The sequence below is a fragment of the Sminthopsis crassicaudata genome, chromosome 2 (assembly GCF_048593235.1).
Source record: "Sminthopsis crassicaudata isolate SCR6 chromosome 2, ASM4859323v1, whole genome shotgun sequence".
Taxonomy (NCBI): domain Eukaryota; kingdom Metazoa; phylum Chordata; class Mammalia; order Dasyuromorphia; family Dasyuridae; genus Sminthopsis; species Sminthopsis crassicaudata.
Window position 1 is genome coordinate 385,554,701 of NC_133618.1, and position 24,415 is coordinate 385,579,115.

The 24,415-nt window shown below is 33.7% G+C and overlaps 1 protein-coding gene across 1 annotated transcript in view; it reads left to right on the forward strand.

The window, feature by feature from the left end:
* Positions 1 to 17,550: 17,550 nt before the first annotated feature.
* The window catches only part of LOC141556734 (thyroxine-binding globulin-like), a 30,197-nt gene continuing 23,332 nt past the window's right edge, over positions 17,551 to 24,415 (forward strand). The window contains exon 1 of the mRNA XM_074291391.1: positions 17,551 to 17,576. The gene's annotated coding sequence lies outside the window, so the exon portion shown is untranslated. The remainder of the gene's footprint in view (positions 17,577 to 24,415) is intronic.

A 24,415-nucleotide genomic window follows, 5' to 3' on the forward strand; every position in this document is an offset into this window, starting at 1 on the left:
TCTGGGTGGGGGGAAGGAAGGGAAAAATTAGAACAAAAGGTTTGGCAATTGTTAATGTTGTACCCATGCATATATCTGGTAAATAAAAACTATTAAAATATTTTTTAAAAAAAGTAGATTTGACATCAACATAAAGAAGATCCAACTCACTTCCAGTTGATCAATGATGGACAGAGGTAGCTGCACCCAGAGAAGAAACACTGGGAGGGGAATGAAAATTGTTAGCACTAATATCTGTCTGCCCAGGTTGCATGTACCTTCGGATTCTAATGTTTATTGTGCAACAAGAAAGTGATATTCGCACACATGTATTGTACCTAGACTATATTGTAACACATGTAAAATATATGGTATTGCCTGTCGTCGGGGGGAGGGAATAGAGGGAGGGGGGGTAAATTGGAAAAATGAATACAAGGGATAATATTATAAAATATATATATATATATAATAAAAAAAAAAAAAAAAAAAAAAAAAAGTAGATTTGAGCAAATGGAAGCTAATGACTTTATGAGAAATCAAGAAAAAATAAAGCAAGATCAAAAGAATGGGGGAAAAATTAGAAAACAATATGAAATATCTTATTGGAAAAATAACTGACCTGGAAATAGATCCAGGAGAGACAATTTTAAAATTATTGTACTACCTGAAAGCCATGATCAAAAAAGAGCCTAGACATCATCTTTCAAGAAATTATCAAGGAAAACTGTCCTGATATTCTAGAACATGAAGGTAAAATAGAAATTGAAAGAATCCACTGATCACTTCCTGAAAGAGATACCAAGATAAAAACTTCCAGGAATATTATAGCCAAATTCCAGAACCTCAAGGTCAAGGAGAAAATATTGCAAGCATCCAGAAAGAAACAATTCAAGTATAGTGGAACCACTGTCAGGATTGTGCATGTTTTAGTGGCTTCTACATTAAATTATTTTAGGGCTTGGATTATGATATTACAGAAGGCAAAGGAGCTAGGTTTATAAACAAGAACTGAGTATAATTCTTTGGGGGAAAGGTGAATATTCAATGAGGTAGAGGACTTGCAAGCATTCATGATGAAAAAAAGAGCTGAAAAGAAAATTTGACTTTCAAATTCAGGTATATATTTAGACAAAGGGCATGTCTCTGACGGGATAATACCTAAAAAATAAAAAAATAAAGGGGTGAGAGAGGAATGTTCTGGGAAAAAAGGGAAGGGTGGAAATAGAATTGTATAAATTATTTGCCATAAAAGGGGCAAGAAAAATTTTTACAAGAAAGGGGAAGGGCAGCTAGGTGGCACAGTAGATAGAGCACTAACCCTAAAGTCAGGAGGACCTGAATTCAAATATAGTCTCAAAACTTAATACTTCCTTATTGTGTGACCCTAATTGCCTCAGAAAAAAAAAGGAAAGAAAGAAAGAAAGAAGAGGAAAGAAAAGAAAAGAAAAGAAAGGGGAATGGGGAGAGGGCAGAAGAGAAAGTAAACATTATTCTCATCATAATCAGCTCAAAGAGGAAATAACACTCAATATGGGTATATAAATCTATCTTATCCAGCAGTAAAGTAGATGCAGAAGATATATGAGAATGGCAGAGGTGTTAAAAGGAAGGGCACATTTAGGGAGGTATGGTTAGAAGTGAAATACTTTTTAGGACGAATATGGTGAAAGGAAAGAGAATAGAATGAATAGGGCCAGGGTAAATACAGATAGCAATAGTAATTTTATAAGAATTTTGAAACAAGTTTCTATGATGAAGGCCTCATCTCTCAAATTTCTAGGGAACTGAATCAAATTTGTAAATAATAATAAGAAGAAGATCTATTCCCCAAATGGATAAATGATCAAAAGATATGAACAGTTTTCAGATGAACAAATCAAGCTATTTATACCTATATGAAAAAAATTCTCTAATTTATTATTGATTAAAGAGATGCAAGTTAGGGGAGAAACAAAGATAGTAGAGAGTAGACACAACTTTCTCTTAGTTCTTTCTCACTTTCCTAAGATCAACACCAGATCAAGCCTCTCAACTTTTTTTTTTTTTGAGTAATAGAACTCACAAATATTTGGAGTATAACAAATTTCCAGCAGAAGATATTTTGGAAGAACTTCAGGAAAGGTCTGTTTCAATCAAGCACTGGTAGGGAGCCCAGCACAAACACAGTACAGGGACCTAGGGTAGAGTAGTCTCTGGTACCTGGTAATCTACCAAGAGGTTAATACAGTATCATTGCCATTCTGTCCTGGTTCAGAAGCCAGTGAATCAGCAGACTAGCAGTGAGACATCTAACAAAACTACAAAAGGCAAATAGTGAGCCCTTGAAAGAATAATGGGGACTTGACCACCCCCACCCAGCTTGGGAAGGAAGCCTCTGTGGCCTGTAGAGGAAAATTGGAACAATCTCCCCTTTGGCCTAAAAACAGACCTCAATCTTTTAAAATGAGCAAAATAAAAGCAAAAAGAACTCTGACAATAGATAGCTCTTATGGAGACAAGGAAGAACTGATCTCAAACCCTGAGGACACTAATAGAAAAATGACTCCAGAGGAAGACCCAACAGGTGATATGAGTTGGTCTCCATCTCACAAGGCTCTCTTGGAAGAATTGCAAAAGGATTTTAAAAGAGAATTAAAAGAAAATGGGGGGAAAGAAATGAGAACTGTGCAAAAGGAAACACAAAGTTTATCTGAAGAAAACTTAAAAAGTAAATTTAGCTAAATGGAAAAAGCACATAACTCTTTACAAAATAAATGTGACAAAATAGAAAAAGAAAACAACTCCTTGAAAAACAGAATTTGTGAAATGAGAAAAACAATCCAATGAACAAAATAACTCATTTAAAAGTTCAATTGTCCAAATGTGAAAGGAGATTTTTTTTAAAAAGCTAACAAAATAAAATAATTCATTAAAGATGAGACTGAACAAATGGAAATGAATGACTTAATTATACATGAAGAATAAGTCAAACAAAAAAAAAAGAAAAGAAAAGAAAAGAAAAAAATGGAAGAAAATGCAAAGTACCACATTGGAAAAAAATTGACCTGGAAAAAATAGATCCAGGAGAGACAATCTAAGAATTATTGGACTTCCTGAAACTATGATGAGAAAAATGAGCCTAGACAATATTTTTCAAGAAATCATTAAGAAAAACTTCCCTGACATACTAGAACCAGAAGGTAAAATAGTTATTGGAAAAAGTCACCAATCACCTCCTGAAAGAGACCCCAAAATGAAAACTCCAAGAAATAAGATAGCTAAATTTCAGAATTATCAGATCAAGGAGAAAATACTGCAGCAGCCAGAAATAATCAATTCAAATATCAAGGAGCCACAATCAGGATTATCCAAACCCTAGCAGCTTCCAATTTAAAGGATTGAAGGGCCTAGAATATGATATTCTGAAGAGGAAAGGAGCTTGGATTGCAGCCAAGAATCCATACCCAGCAAAATTAGGCATTATCTTTTAGGGAAAAGATGGACATTCAATCAAATAGGCAAATTTCATTTATTTTTGATGAAAAGACCAGAGATGAACAAAAGATTTGATCTTCAGTTACAGAACTCAAGAGAAGCACAAAAAGTTAAAAAGGAAAGAAAAAAAAAAACTATTCTTCTTTTAAAAGTTAAAAACTTTGTCTCTCTATATGGGAAGATGATATGTTTAACTCTTGATAACTATTGTTAGGAATATACTTAGAGGATATAGGTATAATTTGGCTTTATTGCTATGATACTAAAAAAATAAAAAACTGGAGTTGGAAAAGAGATTAACCTGGAAGAAGAGGTAAAGAGACAAAAAATAACCTATGACAATTGAGGTAAAGAAGGGAAGGTTATGATCATTGTGTGAAACTTCCTCTCATTGGATTTGGCTCAAAAAGAATACCAGACATATTTTGTTTCATAGAGAAACTTGTCTTACCCTATAGAGAAGGGAGAACAGAAGTAGAAGGGGGAAAGAATAAGAAAAGGGGAAGGATTGTAAAAGCAGAAGTGGTAGTCAGAAGCAAAAACACTGGGGAGGAGGAAAAATGGAAAGGAAAGAGAAAAGTATATAACTTGGGGAAAATAAGATGTTGGTAAATACAGAGTTAGTCATTTTAACTGTGAATGTGAATGGGATAAATTCTCTCATAAATAAGAAGTAGAAAGCATACTGGATTAAATGCCAGAATCCTTTGTTTAGAAGAAATCAAGGGTAATAATCCTGATCTCAGAATAAGCAAAAGCAAAAATAGATCTAATTAGAAGAGATAAGGAAGGAAACTACATTTTGCTAAAGGGTATGATAGGTAGTGAAGTATTATCAATACTAAACATATATGAGTTCTGAAGATGAAGCCACAATGGCGGAGTAAAACTAGGAAGCTGCTTGAGCTCTGTCACTTTCTCTTCAAAACCACATGAAACCAAGACTCTGAATAGTCTGGGACTAGCTCAAGATAGATAGGAAAAACTTCAAAAGAGATGAGTCTCAATGGGGTGAAAAATGATGTTCAACCCCATTCAGAAAGATTGGGAAAGCAAATAACAAGGTCTTAATCACAACAAATCAGCAATTAAAACACTCAGTCCTGACTCAGTAAAGGAGCAAATCAGTGAGGCAACTACCAGTCACAGTTCAGAAGGCAAACTCTGGAAAGCCAGGCTGTTTCCTGAAAGGAGCAAGCAAAGCTACCCCTAAAAAAAAAAAAAAAAAGGGGGACCCCAGTGCTCAAAGCCAAGTCTCAGAGATGCACAGGAAGCTTGGGACAGTGTCTTCTTTGCCCCAGGAGCAGAGAACAACCATAAAAATAAAAAACAAAAAGAAAAAATACAAAAAGAAAAGAAAATGATCAAGAAATATAAAAAACTTTGAAAACAAAAAGTTACTATGGTGACAGAGAAAACCAAAACACTAACTCAGATGTGGACAGAATGTCCACAGAGTAAATCTCAAAGAGTAATATGAATGTGTCTCAAGCCCAAAGAGGCTTCTTGGAATTGCTCATAAAAGATTTTAGACGGCAAATAAGAGCGTAGAAGAAAAAATTATAAAAGAAATGAGAGGTATGCAAGAAAGAGTCAACAGATTAGAAAAGGAAGGAAAAAAATTACTGGGAAAAAAAACAAAAACAAAAAAACAACTCCTGAAAAACTACAATTGGCCAAATGCAAAAAAAAAAAAAAAAAAATCCACTGAAGAAAACATTTTTAAAAGTAGAATTAACCAAATGGAAACAGATAATGGAAGAAAATCACATATGAAAAACTAAAACAGGACAAATGGAAGCTAATGACTCCATGAGGCAGCAAGAATCAGTCAACAAAATAAAAATAATTTTAAAATGGAAGAAAATGAGAAATACCTCATGAGAAAATGAGAAAAACAGCTGACCTGGAAAATCGATCTAGAAGAGATAATTTTAAAATTATTGGCCTATTTGAAGGCCAACCAAAAAAAGAGTCTGAATAGCATTCTTTTTCAAACACAAAGTTTTACAAAGATAAAGGTTGAAAACTATCTTTACATGTGTTTGAAAAAATAAAATACCATTAATTTTTTTAAAAGAAAAGAAAAAGTAGTGAGAAAATGCATCTCTTTCCTTTCTATGCAGAGGCAGGAAGCTGTAGGTTCAGGACAGTATCAAACTTAATGCATTTTGTTTATTTAAGAAATTTTTTTTGAACAGCACTTCTTTTCATTTCAGGGACCAACTTTTTTGGTAAGGAAGAAAGGGAAAAGCTATTTGGAAATGAACCTGTTAGGAAAACAAAAGTATCAATTAAATATGAAAGAAAATAATAACAGTCAAAACAAAAAAAATTCAGAACATAAACAATTTGTAATAGGACAATAAAATTTAAATCTGCAAGAGGCCTTATGATCTTGTCCTTCTAATCCCTGCTCTTACAAGTAAGGAAACTGAGATCTTGTAAAGATATAAGGGTTCTTCCTTTTTGGATATTTAATTCCTGGTATAAAGGAAGTTATTGAAGGGATTGTGAAAGTATACATACAATAATTGCTTGTTGATGGCTCAATAACTCTGGGGGGAAAAAGTTGGAACTATACCACTAAAATCACAAAAATAAACATTCCCTTTGATTCAATGATATTGTTATTGATAGGCTTATGTTCCACAGAGAATTTAAAAAAAAAAATGGAAAGGACCCACATATATAAAACATTTATAGCAGCTCATCATAACATAAAATAAGAAACTAAGATAGATAAAAAATAAGAAACATAAAATAGAAACTAAGAAACTAAGCTACAAGAAACCAGGGTCCTCTGAGACATTATAAGCACATATTGACAGATTAATTTTTAATGCTTCAAGGAATCATGGTTTTCTTAGTTTCATAGTAACAAACAGATTACAAAGCCACAATTAAGTAAGAATCAGCATAGCATAGTGTAGTGATCCTCAAAGAGTGACCCCATGGGAAAATTGAGAAATGAGTAAACAAATTATGATATATGAATGTAATGGTATATTATCATACAATAAAAAGTGATGAAAGGGATGAATTCATAAAAACCTGAGATTTGTGTGAATTAATGCAGAGTGCACAATGTTGTTTTAAAAGAACAGCAACTTTGAAAGACTTAAGAATTCTGATAAAACATCATGACCAATCATAGTTCCAAAAGACTGATGATGCATTGTGCTTTCCCCTCTTGGTACAGAAGTGGTGAACTAGAAGTAAAAATAAGAATGTACAGCTTCTGGCATAGCAAATGTGCATTTTTGGTGTAACTTTTTTTTTTTTTTTGATACAAAGTAAGACTTTTATTTATTTGGCGGGAGATGAGTTGGAGAGCTGATGGAGCAATGATAGTGATGCTACAAAAAAAAGGGAAAAAAGATGGTCACTGAAGTATTTAAAATAAACAAGAGTTCAAAAGAAAGAAGGGGACATAGACTAGCAAGACAATGCTAAAACTGCCATGTTAAATTTGAAATACACCCCAAAAGCATGTATATAATTAATGGTCATGGTTCGTGTGTAACACTGTTTCTTTATTGTATAGAAAAATGCTCATATTTTTACTGTTTATCAAGCTTACAATAATAAAAAGTGTTAAAGCAAGAGACGGACTCATACTGAGGATATGTTGTCACCACCACACAAGGCCCTCATAGAAGAACTTTAAAAGGCTCTTACAAGAGAGCTAGAAGAAAAATGGGGAAAGGAAAGGGAAGCTTGACAAAAGGGTCTGGATAAGTCATCCTACTCATTTAAAGATAGAGTGGATAAAGAAATCAACTCCCTGAAAAACAGAATTAGTGAATGGGAAAAAGAAAATAGCTCTCTAAAAAATAAAATTAGCAAAATGGAAAAAAAATTCCACAGAACAAAACAACTAATTTAAAAATTAAATTGAACAATTACAAAAAGAAATAAAAAACTAAATGAAGAAAATAATTCATTAAAAATCAGAATTGAACAAATGGAAATGAATGACTCCAGGAGACACCTAGAATCAGTCAAGCAAAACCAAAAAAAAAATGAAAAAATAGAAAAAAAAGTTTAATATTTACTTGGGAAAACAACAGACCTGGAAAATAGATCTAGGAGAGATAATCTGAGGATTATTGTACTTCCTGAAAATTATGATGAAAAAAAAGAGCCTAGACACTATTTTTCTGGAAATTATGAAAAAGAACTGCCCAGATGTTATAGAAACAGAGGGTAAAATAGACATTGAAAGAATTTATCAATCACCTATTGAAAGAGATCCCCAAATCAAAACTCAAGAAATATTGTGGATAAATTCCAGAACTATCAGACCAAGGAAAAAATACTACAAGCAGCTAGAAAAAAAAAAAATTCAAATCCAGAGGAGCCACAATAAGCATTTCTCAGGATCTAGCAGGGACCACATTAAAGGATCAAAAGACCTGGAATCTAATCTTCTGAAAGGCTAAGGAACTTGGTATAAAGCCAAGAATAACAAGCATTTTTTTTCCAGGGAAGAAGATGGATATTCAATGAAATAGGTGAATTCCATCTATTTCTAATGAAAAAATCAGAACTAAACAAAAAGTTTGATCTCCAAATATAGGACTCAAGAAAAACATAAGAAGGTAAAAAGAAATCTTGGGAGCTATATTTCTGTTATGAGTATACATAAAGAATACATGTATTATTTTGTTTTACTGTTATAATATAAAAAAGAAGCTAAAGGTGTAAAGGAAATTGTACCAGAAAAAAGGGAAAAGTAGAAATACTACATTTCATGAAGAGCCAAAGGAAACATTATATCTAAGGGAAAGAAAGGAGGCGGATGAACATAGTGTGTATCTTACTCTCATCAGAACTGGCTCAAAGAGAAAAATATTGGACATATTTGATTTACAGAGAAACTTCTCCCACCTCATTGAAAAGTAGGAGGTGAAAAGTGAAAAGGGAAGGAATAAGCTAAATAGAAGGAAATACAGAAATTGTAAGGAAAAGGTTTAAGAAAAAGGGAGGGATCCTAAGGTGGAGGGAAGGATTCTAAAGAGGAAGGGATCCATGAAGCAAATGGTGCTCACTAGTTTAATACTGGAGAGTGGGGTTTTTGTTTCAACAGGTAATGGAGAAGAAAAATGGATTCTACCCAGACACATCCACATCATTGGGAGAAAGCAAGCATCCTACAAAATTCAACAGCTGTTACAGCATCTCATCCTGCAAACTTTTGAGCTTCCTAACCAACAGTTGCCATCCAGAGAAGAAGAGGCTTAAGCTCTGCTGGGACGCTAACAATGCTGTTTACATTTTTTTAATATACAGACTACTCAGATAACAGCCACTACACAGTATTGGACTTACTTTCCTTTCCCACCATGGGTGCAAACTGTGATTTGAAGGATAAACTTACTGATTTAACTTCAAGTAATGTCATGCTATTAGGGGGAAAATAAATCTTATGGGAAATTTAGATCTAACAATTTTAACTTTATAGGCAAGACTAACCATTTTCCTATATGTTTTGCTAAAAATATAATTGACAGCTGGGGTTTTTAAGTTAGTATCACATGGAAAATAGGCAAAATAACATGTTATAGAATCAAGAAAATATTGGGGAAAATGGAAAATGTATACTGCTTCAATAGCCATTAATAAAAACCATGGTTTTCTTAGGCACTCAAAATACCACCATACATAGAAATTTCCACAACATAGGTTCATAGCACATTATGGGAGAAATGCTATAATTTATATCCCATTGTCACTGTGGACAGTTCTTTAGCAAATACACTATTTCATTGGGGAGGAGAATATACAAAGCCTGATTTATAACCCACAGGAAAACCAGAGTAAGATCTCATATAAACTAGATATGGAAAAGAGTTCCCCACCTTGTGGAGGGCTTTTTCTAGTCTTGATTGAGTGAATAATACAAGGCATGAAAATGACTTTTTTATAGGAGGAAAAAATCCTGCATAAGTTGCCCTCAAGCATTTATTGCTCCTAGAGATAAGCAAGGAGAATTGTCTATAAAACACTAAACAGGAATATTTAACATTATTTGCATAAACTGCTTTTTAACATCCTGTATAGATCATAGTATGTAACAAGTTATAATTATAGAACAGCCCTCTTTTGCTATTTTCCCTACTTCTTTGAATAATTGCTGAACCAGAGATTACTGATTACAAATGATATATGATGCCTTAGTGAAAAGGACAAAATTATGTTGGACTTCTACTTATAAGTATAAGCCTTCATGCTACGTTAATTACTTCTCCTACTGTTTCAGTTGTAGCTTTGCAAAGAGTGTACAATCTGTAAAAGATTTTGCAGAAGATTTAGCAAAAATGTTTCCATTGCATTTTATGAACAACAGAAAATAAATACAGACTTAGAAAACAAAATAGATTTATTAGAAAATTGGAATAATATCTGGGGTATGAAAGAGAAGTGATTAAACAATAGTTATCCCTTAGATGTGATTACAGATATACATATATTTGCGTCATACACAGTGGATATGACATTACTTCTAACATCACTTGGAATAAAATTAGAACATGCCTTGAAGGTGTCTGCCATTCTTCTAATATCACATTGGATATGAGAGATTTAAATGCAATTATTAATAACATTGATTATAGACAAAAATCAATCCTGGGAATTTTGCAAAAATTATATTATCTGTCATACAACAATTGAATCTTTTAGGAAGTATAGCTTCTGTTATATTACACTTGGACCAATCCCTATTGTGTTTGAGTTATTATAATTCTGCTTGTGTAGGATATTGTAAATGTTCCTTCAGCTTGTCAGACAAATTAGTACCCAACTTCATTTACTTTCTCTAAAACAAAAAAGGGGATTTGTTGAGGACCATGGTTAAGTGTGGAATCCTGAAAGCTTGTAAAAAAGTTAAAGGGGACTGCACCTTAAGGGCAAATCAGTTCTCTGAAGCCCCCATAGTAGTGAATCCCAGCCTCCACAGCTGTGAATCACAGTACACTAGAGAAATTAAAGGAATGTTTTCTTATTAATATTTATCTTATTTTTTGAGTAGAGCTGACACGCTCAGGGAAAGCTCAACATAACGTGGAGAAATTAGAAATATCTGTATGGAGGTTATACAACAAATTTACTGATGCAGACAGTTGCTTGTGAAAGAATGTGTGTGTGTGTGTGTGTGTGTGTGTGTGTGTGTGTGTGTGTGTGTGTGTATTTGGTAAGGCAATTGGCGTTAAGTGATTTGCCCAGGGTCACACAGCTAGGAAGTGTTAAGGGTCTGAAGCCATTTTGAACTCAGGTCCTCCTGACTTCAGGGCTGGTGCTCTATCCATTGTGCCACCTAGCTGCCCTATATTTTTCTTTAAACAATAATACCCTTGTTGTGCTTAGAAAATGTATATTCTATATAGGAAATGAAATAAATAAGAGGTGAGGCTAGAAGTCAGAAAATGCAACTACCTCTCTGTCTCTTTTATCATTATCATCTTCTCATATGACACAATTTATTCTGCTGGTCAGAATTAGATTCCCAGCAGTCTTAGCAGGTGGAGCCCATAACATCAAAATATTCTCCATGCAAAATCCCAAAGAAACCTGAGAAATAGTCTCAGTACCAAAAAGAACTAATAGAAGAGTTGAAAAAGGAGTTCAAAAATCAAATAAGAGAGGTAGTATAAAAATTAGGAAAAGAAAATAAAGTTATAGAAGAGAATTATATTTTTTATTTGAAATTCATTTTTAATAAAACTTTTTGTTTTCAAAACATATGCATGGATAATTTCTCAACATTATTCTTTGCAAAACCTTGTGTTCCCATTTTCCCTCCCCTCCCCATACCTCCTCCCCTAGATTACAAGTAATCCAATATATGTTAAACATGGTAAAATATATGTTAAATCCAATATAGGCATACATATTTACACAATTATCTTGCTACACAAGAAAAATCAAATCACAAAGGAAAAAATGAGAAAAAATAAAAGGCAAGCAAACAAAAATTTAAAAAGTGAAAATGCTACACAAAACCCTTGAAATTTGGATGACTGCACCCATCACCCTGGAAACAAAGACCTACTTTAACAAAGAATTAAAAACTGATAATATGCTGGGAAAATGAACAAAAAAAAAAAAAAAAAAAAAAAAAAAACAGAAAAAAGACTCTGACCACAAAAAGTTACTATGGTGACAAAGAACACATACTAAGAAGATAATAAAATTAAATGTCTTACATCCAAAGCTTCCAAGAAAAATAACAATTAGTCCCACCTAAACTAATTTTTATTCAGTTTCTTATGAATCAAACTACTAAAAAATGATAGAGCTAGAAAAAATAATAATGAAATTCATCTAGAAGAACAAAAGGTCAAGAATATCAAGGAAATTAATATATAAATAATATAGAGGAAGGTGGCCTATCAATGCCAGATCTCAAGTTATATTACAAAACAGTAATCATCAAAACTATCTGGTACTGGATAAGAAATAGAGTGGTGGATTGGTGAATAGATTAGACAAGACAGAGTAATAAATGACAATGGTAATCTAGTGTTTGATAAACTCAAAGATCCCAGCCTCTGGGATAAGAACTCACTCTTTAGCAAAAACTGCTGGGAATACAGCAAAACAATATGACACGAGCTAGGCATAGGCCAAAATCCTACAGCATATACCAAGATAAGGTCAAAATGAGTAAGTGAGTTAGACATAAAGGAGGTACCTTAAGAAAATTAAGAGCAAGGAATAATCTATAGAGAAGGGGAAAATTTATGATCAAACAAAAGATAAGAGAACATATGCAAAATGCAAAATGGATGATTTTAAATACATTAAATTCAAAACCTTTCACAGAAACAAAATTAATGCAACCAACATTAGAAAGAAAGCAGAAATCTGGTAAATAATCTTTATAATTAGTGTCTCTGCTAAAGGTCTCATTTCTCAAATACGTAGAGAACTGAGGCAAATATATAAGTTTACAAGACACTCCCCAAATGATAAGTTATCAAGGATATGAACAGTCAGTTTTCAGATGAAGAAATCAAAGTTATCTATAGGCATAGAAAGAATTACTTTAAATAACTTTTGATTAGAGAAATACAAACTAAAACAACACTGAGCTATCACCTCATACCTATCATATTGACTAATATGACAAAAAAGTAAAATGATAAATGTTTGAGAGGATATAGAAAAATGCATTGTTGGAGTTATGAACTGATGCAATCATTCTGGAGAACAATTTGGAATTATATCCAAAACGGTAATCAAACTGTGCATACTCTTTGATCTAATAAAATACCAGCACAAGATCTCAAAGAAATCACAATAAAGGAAAAATTATCTACATGTACAAAAATATTTATTACAAAGAATTGGAAACTGAGAGGTAAGGTTTTCACTTTTTATGTTTTATTCCTTTTGGTCTATTTCTTCTTTTATAACTATGACTAACATGAAAATATGGTTTACATGATTGCACAAAAATAATCTATATCAAACTGTTTACCCTTTTAAGAAGAGATGAGGGAGGGAGGGAGATGGAAAAATTTGAAACTCCCAAATCTTATAAAAATGAATGCTAAAAATTGTTTGTACATATACTTTGAAAAATCAAAATAAACCAATGAAAGTATTTTTAGAAATTTATATTAGTGGGATTCCTTGCAACCTGATTTTTTTTTCAGAATTACTAATCAAATTTTATGGTTTAGCATGGCCCTATCTTCATCATTAGCAAGAATCTCCACTTTCCTATGTTGAAAAGACTCCCACTTAGGAATAATCTATGTCAAAACCACTGCCAACTGTGTTTCTGACATGATTTCTGAGTCAATAGGTACAAGCTGACTAATTAGGTTTTCATATTGCTGAGTAAGACCTAGTGGGTATTCTTCATGACTTGCTCTAATATCCTACCTTACCTAAGTCATTGGCAGATAGGCATACTATTTTGGTGCTGAATCTCTCCAGATTTGGTAAGACTGGTCTTCACGTAAGAGGAATCTCATCAATTCTTTTATGAGTATTCAATATTTTCCAGCTTGATAGGCCCTGCCAGAAATTATGCTATGCTGCCATTGTTGTCATTATCTTTTAGAGTCAAGAGTTAACTCTGCATTATAATGAAACATCAGCAAAAATTTTAGGGGAGGAGTTAATAATTAACAGAGCTTAAACTTAATGATAGTGCCAAAATCCACTCCAAACCAAATATGTAATGAAATTCCTAATATTGAAAGATCACTGGATCTGAAGTCAAAAGAATTGAATTCTAGTCCTGAGGCTGCAATTTACTTAGAATGGCCTTGGACAAATCCATTTGCCTCACTGAAGTTCTATGTATTCAAGTGACAAAAAATGCTCAGGCAGGTAGAGCAAATGATCTTTAAAGTCATTCCCAACTCTAACATTCTATGAGACTGTGTAAGAATAAGTCATCACTGTTTACTAAGCATGTTTCATTTGCCTTGTTTTGTTGTCTGACACTATGAGAGTTTTTTTTTTATTTTTGTAACTGATGGTGTCTTTTGATTTGCCTTTTTCTTGATTCATTATCATCCATGTCCCCCATGATGCAAAGCTCTCTAAGACTCTGAGTTCATATAGACTATGTCTGAACCTGGGGTTTTGCTCCTAAATGTCAGTTTCCTTCTTTGGTTTTTGCCCATTTCAGACTTTTATCATTGGAAAAATGTTCTGATTAAAGTTAAATGTGCCTGATGCCTCAGTCTCCCTTAAAGTGGGTAAAGGATTCCAAAATTTTATTTATATGCTCAATGTAACATGTGCATTAGTAATAGAACAGCCCTAAATGTATCTGCCATTAAATACATAGAAGGCAAAGGACTCACAGGAAACCACAGACAAATGCAGAAAGATAGAGTTCTCAAGTAGGCCATTAAAACTCATACTCCTAGATTGTAAACACATTTTGTGAGACTGATGAATAAACATCAGCCAGGGAAAGTGTGCCTGTCTGAATAACTCAAAGTAATTGCAGAGTTGCCAAGGTCCAAATCTCTTGACCCCACACTCCCTTGGCATCATTTCAGTATCTCAACTCCAGGAAACTCTTCTTTCTTCAAATAACATAATGTTGAAAAAATATCTCTTTTGGTGTCAAAGGATCATACAATTGAATACAACAACTTTGGAACTATCAAGAAATTCAAACTTGTGAAGTAAATTCCAAAATTAAAAAAAAAAAAGTATACTCTGGACATCCCTGGTCTCTATATTATTTTCAAAAAGAGGAAACAAAAAGGCAGAAGAAAAATGCCAGATTCAGAAAATTCTTTCATTATCCTCTCAAGCTTAAAATATGCTTCTTCTGAAAATATCTATTACTATTCATTGTATAAAGTAGAGGAGAAAAAGAAGGAACAAGTACCCTAATGTCTCTTCCCACCCTTAGAATCACAGATCTTGAATGGTAAAAGACCTCAAGGACATCAAGACCAACTTTCTTTTTGCACAAATGAGGAAAGCAAAGCTCAGGGAAATTAAGTAACAAGTGAAGAGTTATAGAAATAATACACATGAGAGGGCATATTTGAACTTAGATGTTTTGAGTATAAAATCAGTGCTTTTTTTTTCCCTTGTAGCACATACTAATCTGAAATTCCAAGGAACTAAAAGTGTGGAGGAAGAAAAAAATCAACAATGATGACTCAGAAAGGTTCCCTTTTCCAACTTCACTCTATTATTTTTAGGACTTAACATTTTTGTAAGTAGCCCTGGTCAGTGAGATCAAATCAGTGAGTAACCTGTGTAATCTTGTCAAGGGAGCCCTTCTAATTAACTTTGGTCAGAAAACTTGACTTGATTTGATCAGCATCACCCCATCATCCTTATCTCCTGCTTGCTTTAGTTGTTAATAGATTTGATTTCTGAGAAAGGCTATTTTTCTGTATAAAGTATGTTTTGATTTTATGCTTAGTTTGCCTTAGTACTTAACTCAGTAAATTGTGCCTTGTGAGTACTTAATAAAAGTTTGTTGAATAACTTACAATTCCATTTTATTGGGGACAAATAGTCCCCATCCTCTTTCTCTGTACCCTTTCATTGAGGATTCGAAATAGCCATGTTGTCAATTTATCATTACAAGGAAAATATTCTTCTAGGTACAGATGTTGCATGTGGGAATATTGTCCTCATAAAGTAGGGGGATCGGAAACAGATGGGAGCAAGCCACAGCTGAATCTACAGAGTAACAGATGTGGAATACAATGCAAAGATTTAAAATCAAAAGATTTAAAATGTAATGCTTCTCTGTTACTACTTATTAACATAAGCAAGTCAAGAAGAAAGGAGAGAGGGAAGGAAGGAAGGAAAGTAAGAAGGAAGGAGCAGAGGAGGGAAGCAAGGAAGGAGGGAAGCAGAGAGAGAAGAAAGTAAGTAGTGAGGGAAGGAAGAAAAGAGGGAGGAGAGAAGAAAGGATGGAGGGAGGGAAAGAAGGATGGAAAGGAGGGAGGGAGGGAAGAAGGAAGGAAGGGAGAGAGGAAGGGAGAGAATGATGGGAAGGGAGAGAAGGAAGGAAGGAAGGGAGGGAGGGAGGGAAAGAAGGAAGGCAAAAAGGAAGGTAGGGAGGAGAAGGAAGGGAGGGAGAAGGAAGGGAGGGAAGGAGGGAGGAGGGTAGGGAGGGAGGGAGGGAGAAAAGGAAGGGAGGGAGAAAGGGAAAGAAGGAAGGGAGAAAGAAAGGGAGGGAGGGAGGGAGAAAGGCAAGGAAGGAAGGGAGAGAAGGAAGGGAGGGAGAAAGGGAGGGAGGGAGGGAGAAAGGGAAGGAAGGAAGGGAGAGAAGAAGGGAGAGAAGGAAGGAAAGGAAGGAGGGGAGAAGAGGGAGAAAGAAGAGAGGATTGGATTTTTTTCTAATGTGGTGATCATATATTCTTTATCTTTGTTATTCAAGGACATGAACACATCAATTTGCAAACAAATTCTTCCTGATTTAGACTGGAAAGAAGGCTCAAGAGGGATCAAATGGCTGACTTCAAGTCTGTGAATTTGGTGTACTCTGTTTGGATCCAGAGATCAGACCAAGGAACAAAGTGTGAAAGTTACAAAAAGACAAATTTAGGCTTGAGGTAAGGCTAAGATCAATGTGAGATATATAGTAATTGCTTATAGATTTTTCCAGTTCAATTATAATTTTTCAGATAAGAAAACTGAGACCCGGAGAAAGAAAAGTGATATCCCCAAGGACTAAGTTAGTGGCAGAACTAGAAATGGGTTATCTTCTATCACAGCTGAATTCTTTGAAGGTCTTCAAGAGAAGTCTGCATGATCATTTGATATTATTTTAGAAGGGATTAATTTGGGGGGGTGGAAGAAAAATAATGTGATTCTGTAATAAAAATAAGGAAAGGATCCTTTGGTGCTATCATAGGTTCAACCTAAATTGTTAGCTCTCTCTTTCATTTGGTACATGTTTCATTTTAAGTGGTGAAAATATAAATGCTGAGGAATGGAAATAGCACTGTGTTGGGAATTCAGAGAGTTCAGTATCAATAACTAACTACGTGAGCTTGGGTCTTAACTTCTTCATTAATCAAATAACAAAAAGTACATACTACCCCTAAATTGCATTTGATGTTTATCATTAAATGATTTTAAGGTTTCTTCTAGTTCCAAAATTCTATTTATAGTGGATATAGTGGTGGATTGGGGCTAGAAACACTAGAGTTCAAATCAATCACTGGATATGTATTTGATGTATAGCCATGAGCATGTCACTTAATCTCTTATTTTCAATTTTCTTATCTGTAATATAGGAATGATAATTCCTGTAGAGAGTACAGGTTTTTACAACTCAGGCTCAGGAGAGGACAGTTGGCTGCCTCCCAGGATTGTTGTGAGGGCCAAATGATAAAACAATTTAAAATGCCATAAAAAGACCAGGTATTATCATTATTGTTATTAATGATGAATAGAAACTGCAGCCAAGGAAACTATCCAAAGTTCCACTACTTATCACTTCAGTGCTCTTTACTTTGGCATTTTTAAAATATTTCTTAAAATAGGAGTCTATGTTGCTCATGTTAATATTTAACCAGAACTTTTGTTTCACAATATATCTCCTGGCATAAATGAGAAAAGAACATCATTCTCTTCAGGACTTGAGGAGGCTTCTTGGGGAGGGTGCTGTAAGTATTCATTTCTTTTAGAAATGTTGTAATAAGGGTTGTAGAAATGTGTAGTCAGGATTCTCTGGAATTTGGCTCCAGTCTTTTCTATTTGTTATTTAATAGCATTTCAGTCTTGCCCGCCCACCAAAGTCTTATCCCTGGTAGGGATCTGATTTTATTTGGTGACTAAATGGCCACTCTAAGTCTTGGAGATATGTCTTACTCTGGAATGGCACTTTCTGAACATTGCTCTTGAGGCACTGAGGAGTACCTTTGTAAAGGAAGAAATGCAAATTTCAGAAAGAAGGGAAAGAGGGAGAAGAATGCTACAAGAGGGACCTTTGCCTCCTGAGTCATATTGTCTTTCTTTTATATCATTGTTGGTGATGGATATTGCCAAAGAAAACAGTTACTTGGCTGATGGATGATTCTTCCATTTGTTGGATATAAATGTATCCTGTAATTGTACAAAGAAATCAACTCTGGGAAAAAAGTGCAAATATATTAGTGTTGTGAGTGCCTCTGTTTTCACTTCACATAGAACCAGAGAATCTAAGAAAGAATAGTAGAGCCATAGAGAATCTTAGAGGATAGGATGTAAGTACTGGAAGGTATCTCAAAACATAAAATGATAGAATACAGAGCATAAACTGATAAAACAAGAAAGGGATTTAGAATACACAATATTAGCTCTAGGAGACCCCAAAACATCAAATGTTAGAGCTGAAGGGCCTTAAAACAAACTTATTGGTTGAGTTATTGGTTGAGATAGGACTAGAGTCTGGACATAGAATTTTTTGTCAATGAAAAAGCTATTTACTCAGGATAAGGATATTCAAGTTAAGCATTGTTGTTGATGTTTTTGTTTAGTCATCTTTAAGTAATGTCTGATTCTTTATGACCCCATTTGGGTTGTTTTTGGTTTTTTTGGCAAAGATACTGCAGTAGTTTGCATTTTCCTTCTCCAGATCATTTTCATGAGGAAACTGAAGCAAACAGGGTTAAGTGACTTGCCCAGGATCACACAGCTCTTAAGTGTCTGAGGCCAGATTTGAGCTCAGGAAGATTCTTCTTCACTCCAGGACTGACATTCTATCAACTGTGCACCAAAAAAGGCATTTTGTTATGCAAGGGACAGTGAAATTTTGGAAAATATTCACAATACAGATTGTTTAATTTCTTTCCAAGAAATAAGAGTTGATAATGAATTTCTAATAATTCCTTCATTCAATATTGAATAAATAATTGGATGATTACTCAATCAGGGGCATAGTCTCTGGTTCTATGTGTGGAGGCAAAGTAGGAATTATGAGATAAAATTCTTCAAGTACTGTCTTTGGTTAGAGACCAGATACAAAAATTGTTAACTAGTTTAATACTATATATATACCTCTCTCTCTCTCTCTCTCTCTCTATATATATATATATATATATATATATATATAGAGAGAGAGAGAGAGAGAGAGAGAGTTATTGTAGTTATTTGTGCAATACACAAAGAGACTGAACTGTAATTCCCCAGTTGAGCCAACAGATAAAGAACATGCAAATCCACAACATATTAAGAGTAGGCAATTACAGTCAGATGATTTGTCAGGGTACTGAGGAAAGTCAAGGGAGTTATATTCCTTAACAAAAAAAAAAATCATAGGATAACAGAAATTATATTTGAAAGCATCTTTATCAATAATGCAAAGTTAATAATAATAATAATAATTCACACTTATGTCTTAAGGTTTCTACAGTTTTTTTTCACAAATCATGTAAAATAGATTGTATAAGTACTGTGTTACTATGCCTTACTACAGATGAGGAAATTGAACCTCAAATAAAATTATTTTCTTTTCTAATGATCACACAGCCTCTGTCAGAGCTGAGATTGAAACTCAGGTCTCTTGACCTGTATGTTCAAGGATATGTCAAGAACTAAAAAGGATTCAAGAGCTACCAGTAGTAGATGAGAAAGGACTTGGTGTGTTCTTGACAGCTCTCTCAATGAGATCAGTGAGATCCAATTTCATAGCCTGTAATTTAAAGAACATCAAGAACAAGATATAAGCTGTTGCCCTGAGACCAATGAGACATGTAGTAGAACTAGAAAGAAACTTAAAGATCTTATAGAGCAACTCTCTCATTTTCCAGATAAAAAAGTCTGAGACCCAAGGATACAATCTACGTAGTGGCAAAACTAGAAATGGAATTTTTCTTGTCATACTCATCATAGACATCATCATCATCATAGTATTACTATTATGTAATATAATATAGAGTCACTGTATATCAGAGCTGGAAGATAATTTTGAGATACTCTGATCTGGAGGTTTTAAAATCTTTTTTAGCCTTTAACAGATTGGGTAAGCTTCTTGACCCCTTCTCAGAATAATCTTTTTAAGTCCATAAAAACAGGATTATAGAAGAAACTAATATTGAAATATAGCTATAAAATCATTAACCCCCAGACACATAAAAGTTCAAGATGCCTAGATTAAGAACTTCTATTTTAGTCTATCTCATTTTGTATGTGGGGTAACTTGAGGAATGCAGAGAGTAATTTACAAATCACATAATAAGTCAGTGTAACATTGAGTTCTTAATGTAGCATGCTTTAAAAATAATACTTTATTGGTACATTTAGTTTTGACACAAGACATACAAATTAACAAAAACCATAACAAACATCCTTAACAAAATTTGACAACTTTTCACCTCTTCCTTTTTATTATATTCATATTATAGTAGTCACTGTGCCTTTTGTTCCTTTGACTCTTCTTTCTCCTCTCTGTATTAGTTTATTCAAGTTTATCCACATTTTTCTGAATTACTCATTTTTATCATTTCATATGTACCAAAGTATGCCACAATTTGTTGAGTCATCCCACATTGATGGACTCATATTTTTATTCCAAATCTTTGTTGTGAATAATTCATCTATGAATATTTTGTATTTCTGATTTCATTGTAATTAAACCTCTTTAGACTATAGTCCTAGAAGTGGAATTTTTGGCTCAACCAAGTTAGCAAATTTTTTTGCATAATTCCAAATGTTTTCAAACTGCTGAATCAATTCACAGTGCCACCAACAGTGAATTAGCATCTCTTTCTTCCCGTAATCATTCAATAGTTGGTTTTTTTGGCTTTTATATCTTTGCCAACATTATGGTTGTGAGGTGATAATTCTGAATTGTCATAATGTATTTCTCAGATTACAGATGATTTTGAACTATTTTCAAGTAGTTATGATAATTTATTTCTTCTTTTGAAAATTATTTGTTCATAGCCTTTGATCATTTGTTTACTATACATATAAATATTAGGTATTATTATTATCATTATTGGACAATGTTCTTAATCTTATGGGTGTGTCATTTCCCTACAAACTTAAGATGCCTGTCTTTATTAGAATTATTTCACAAAACTATTTTCCCCCTAGTTTTCATTTTTTCTTCTTTTTCTTCTTATGAGAAAACAAGGTGGCACAGCAGATAGGACAATGAGCCCCAAATCAAGAAGAACTGACTTCAAATATGGCCTTATATATTCAACAGCTGTATGACCCTAGCTAAATCTCTTAAACTCTATTTGCCTCAGTTTCCTTAATTGTAAAAGAAGAATAATAGCACCCACTTTACAGAGTTGTTGTGAGAATCAAATTAAATATTTTAAAGCATTTAGAACAGTAACTGGTATGCAGTAAAGGTGTAAATGCTTAGTCCCTTCCTTATTCTTCTGATTCTAGCTGCATTCATTTTATTTGTACAGAAGTTTTTTTTGAGTTTGATATAATGTGATGGAAATTGTCTTTGCTGTGTTTTTTGTTTTGAGTTTGTTTGTTTTTAGAAATGTTATCTACATCTTAATTTTACACTACTTATAATCTGAAAGAAATAGCATGTTATTCTCCTTTTCTACATTAAGATTTGTTATTTATTTGAAGCTTTTAAAGGTATAAGATATAAGATGCTAAAAATGAATCTGTTTTTTTTGTTAGAATATTTTTCAATTTTCTCAGTTCCTGTCAACAACCCATTTTCTAGTCATTTGAATTAATGGAATTACCAACTACTACACTGTTATTTGTGTTTTTTCTTATCTTATTCTTCTTTTGACCTTTTTTCATCCAATTCTAGATTTTTTAACAATTATTGCTTTGTAAAATAGTTTGAAATTTTGTGCCATCATACCCTACTCCATCCTATTTTTATTTCTTTGTAACCTTTGGCTTTTTATTTCTTCATATGAATTTTGTTATTTTGTTATTTTTTATCTACTTTCTTAATTTTTTAAGATATTTGATTGATATAGCATTAAATGTATAGAGAGATTAGGTTTATACAATCTTTTTTTAAACTCTTTTAGTACAGGCCATCCATGAACATAGAGCATCTCTCCAATTATTTATTTCTACAAAAATTATTATTAGTTGTAGTTAAATTAGTCCTTCAAATATCTTGGTGATTTAATTCCTAGATATGTGTGATGTATTTTGTTGTTACTTAATTGGGGTTTCTATTTCTATTTCTTCCTTCTGAGTTTTGTTAGAAACATATTGAAATTTATGCTTTCTATAATCAACTGAGCCTTCACTAATGCATGGAATACTTTATATTCTTCTCTGATTAAATTATTTGAAACTTTCCAAATCCCTTCTCCTTACTCCCTCAATTCTTACTTCACTGAGAAAAAAGAAGGCATTGGCTTTGTGCTCTCTCCCTTTTCTCCTTTACTCCCCAACTAAATTCCATCTTCTCACACACATCCCCTCCCAACTCTGTCCTCCAATCCAATCTGACTTCAATTTCTGAGGCAGTGATTTTATTTTGCTAAGACCAAATCTACTTTTTATATCATGCCTTTTGTTTTCTCTAGAATCCCCCCCTCAATTATTCTCCCTCTACCTCCATTTTTCTTATCCTCAACCTTTCGTTACCCACTGGTTCTTTGCTGTGACCTACAAATGTGACCACTTGTGCCTATCATTAACAAAACAAAAACAAAAATTTCATTTCACCGTATCATTCCCTCAAATTATCATCCTATAATTTTTCTGCTTATCATAGCCAAACTATCAGAAATGGTTATCTATATTTGTTGTCTCCATTTTCTCGGTCCTAAGGCTACCAGATCCTTGTTGTTGGTATTCAATAACGTCTTCCTCATCCCTCAAAATTTCATCTCTTCTTTCTCGATTAATTTCATACTTTATCTATAGTATCCCCTTCCACCTCAACTGCTATTATCAGATTAAGGTACTTCAAAAGATCTATGTTTCCTCAAATGCACTAACCTTCTAGTTCCTTAATATGCTTAGTTCCTATGACCTTATTTCTCCACTCCACCTCAGCCATACACAGAGATGGTCACACCCTTGATTATGAATGGTATCTCTCACAATTGCTCAAGTAATAAAGAACTCTGAAGTTTCTTCATCCAATACCACTTTCTTATTCTATTTCTTCCTATATGTCACTCTTCAAAAACTCATCCGTGGTTCTCACAATGACTTATAATCACTCCAATCTTCAATATTTGCTAGGCCATCTCCCTCTTTTGATTGCACTATCCTTTCTTCCCAGTCGCATAGAATGCATTCTCTTCTACTCTTAATTCCCTTTATTTTTTACCTTGTTTTACCACTGTACACACCTAGTCAAACTTCAGCCAATGCCAAATTACCTCCACCATCTGCCTTCTGCTTTCCTAGTCCCAAATGAAAAGAGTTGGAAGAAGTCTTTCAACCAAACTATATTCATTACGGGATACAATATAATGTAAAAAAATTAAAGAAATCGTTTTACTCTACTACTCTAAACCACTATCCAGAATGGCATTCAAATCTATTTCTCTATGCAGGCTCCTAATAGTAATCCTTATATTTCGCCAAAAACCTTAGCCTCATAAGTTTTAAAGGAACAGAATTAGTTCAATTCCTGCCAGGGCACGGGTATACAATCCAGACTTCATACCATAAAAACATGAGGTCAGCATAAAAGGTCTATGGACTTTCAATTTTGTGGGCAGCCTAATATCTCTTCTTATGCCTTTTCCTTTGGAGCTTCCCAAACCTTGAACAAGCATTGGTAATGCATATAGCAATTTCATCATCTATGTGTTTATCCCAGAACATATACTGCCAAAATAAGTGAACTTAGTTGCAGCATTCATAATTTCTCCATTGACCATAACTGAAGTATGGATAGTTCAATGCTAGCTCATAGAGAACCTCTGTTTTTTTGGTATTGTCAGGACAAAATTAGCATAAGCAGGAGAGAATTCATCCATGCTCTGTTGAATCTTAGCCTCAAAGGGTTGCACAATCATCTATGGAAAAAAAAATTGTGCATCAACTTTCTCTCCACTTTAGTCTTGGCTTGCAATCTTATCAAGTTAAATAATTTACCATCAGAGTAGCTGATGTCATTTTCATCGTTTTTGAAGGGCATCCAACAAGATCAAAGCATAGGAGTAAGCATTCAGCTCTACTTTACTTCATTGGTGACTGAGAAAGTGTAAGTCTATTTTGTCAGTTATCAAGAATCCAGAAAGCATGCTGTCATGGAATTGGTATATGGTACTGATGAAGTTCTCTGTGCAGTCTTTTTGCCATGCTCTCCCACAAATTATCATGACTGACAATATCAAAAACCTTGGTCCAATTAACAAATGTTATATATAGTCCTTTTTCTATTCCTTACACTTATCCTGGAGTTGTCAGGCAATAAACACCCATTTCAACCATTCCCCAGCCTTTTCTGAAGTTACACTGGCTCTCAAACTTGCCATCAATAACTAAAATCTTTCTCTGTGTGTTTCTGTTTCTGTCTGTGTCTCTGTCTCCATGTCTTTGTTTATCTCTGTCT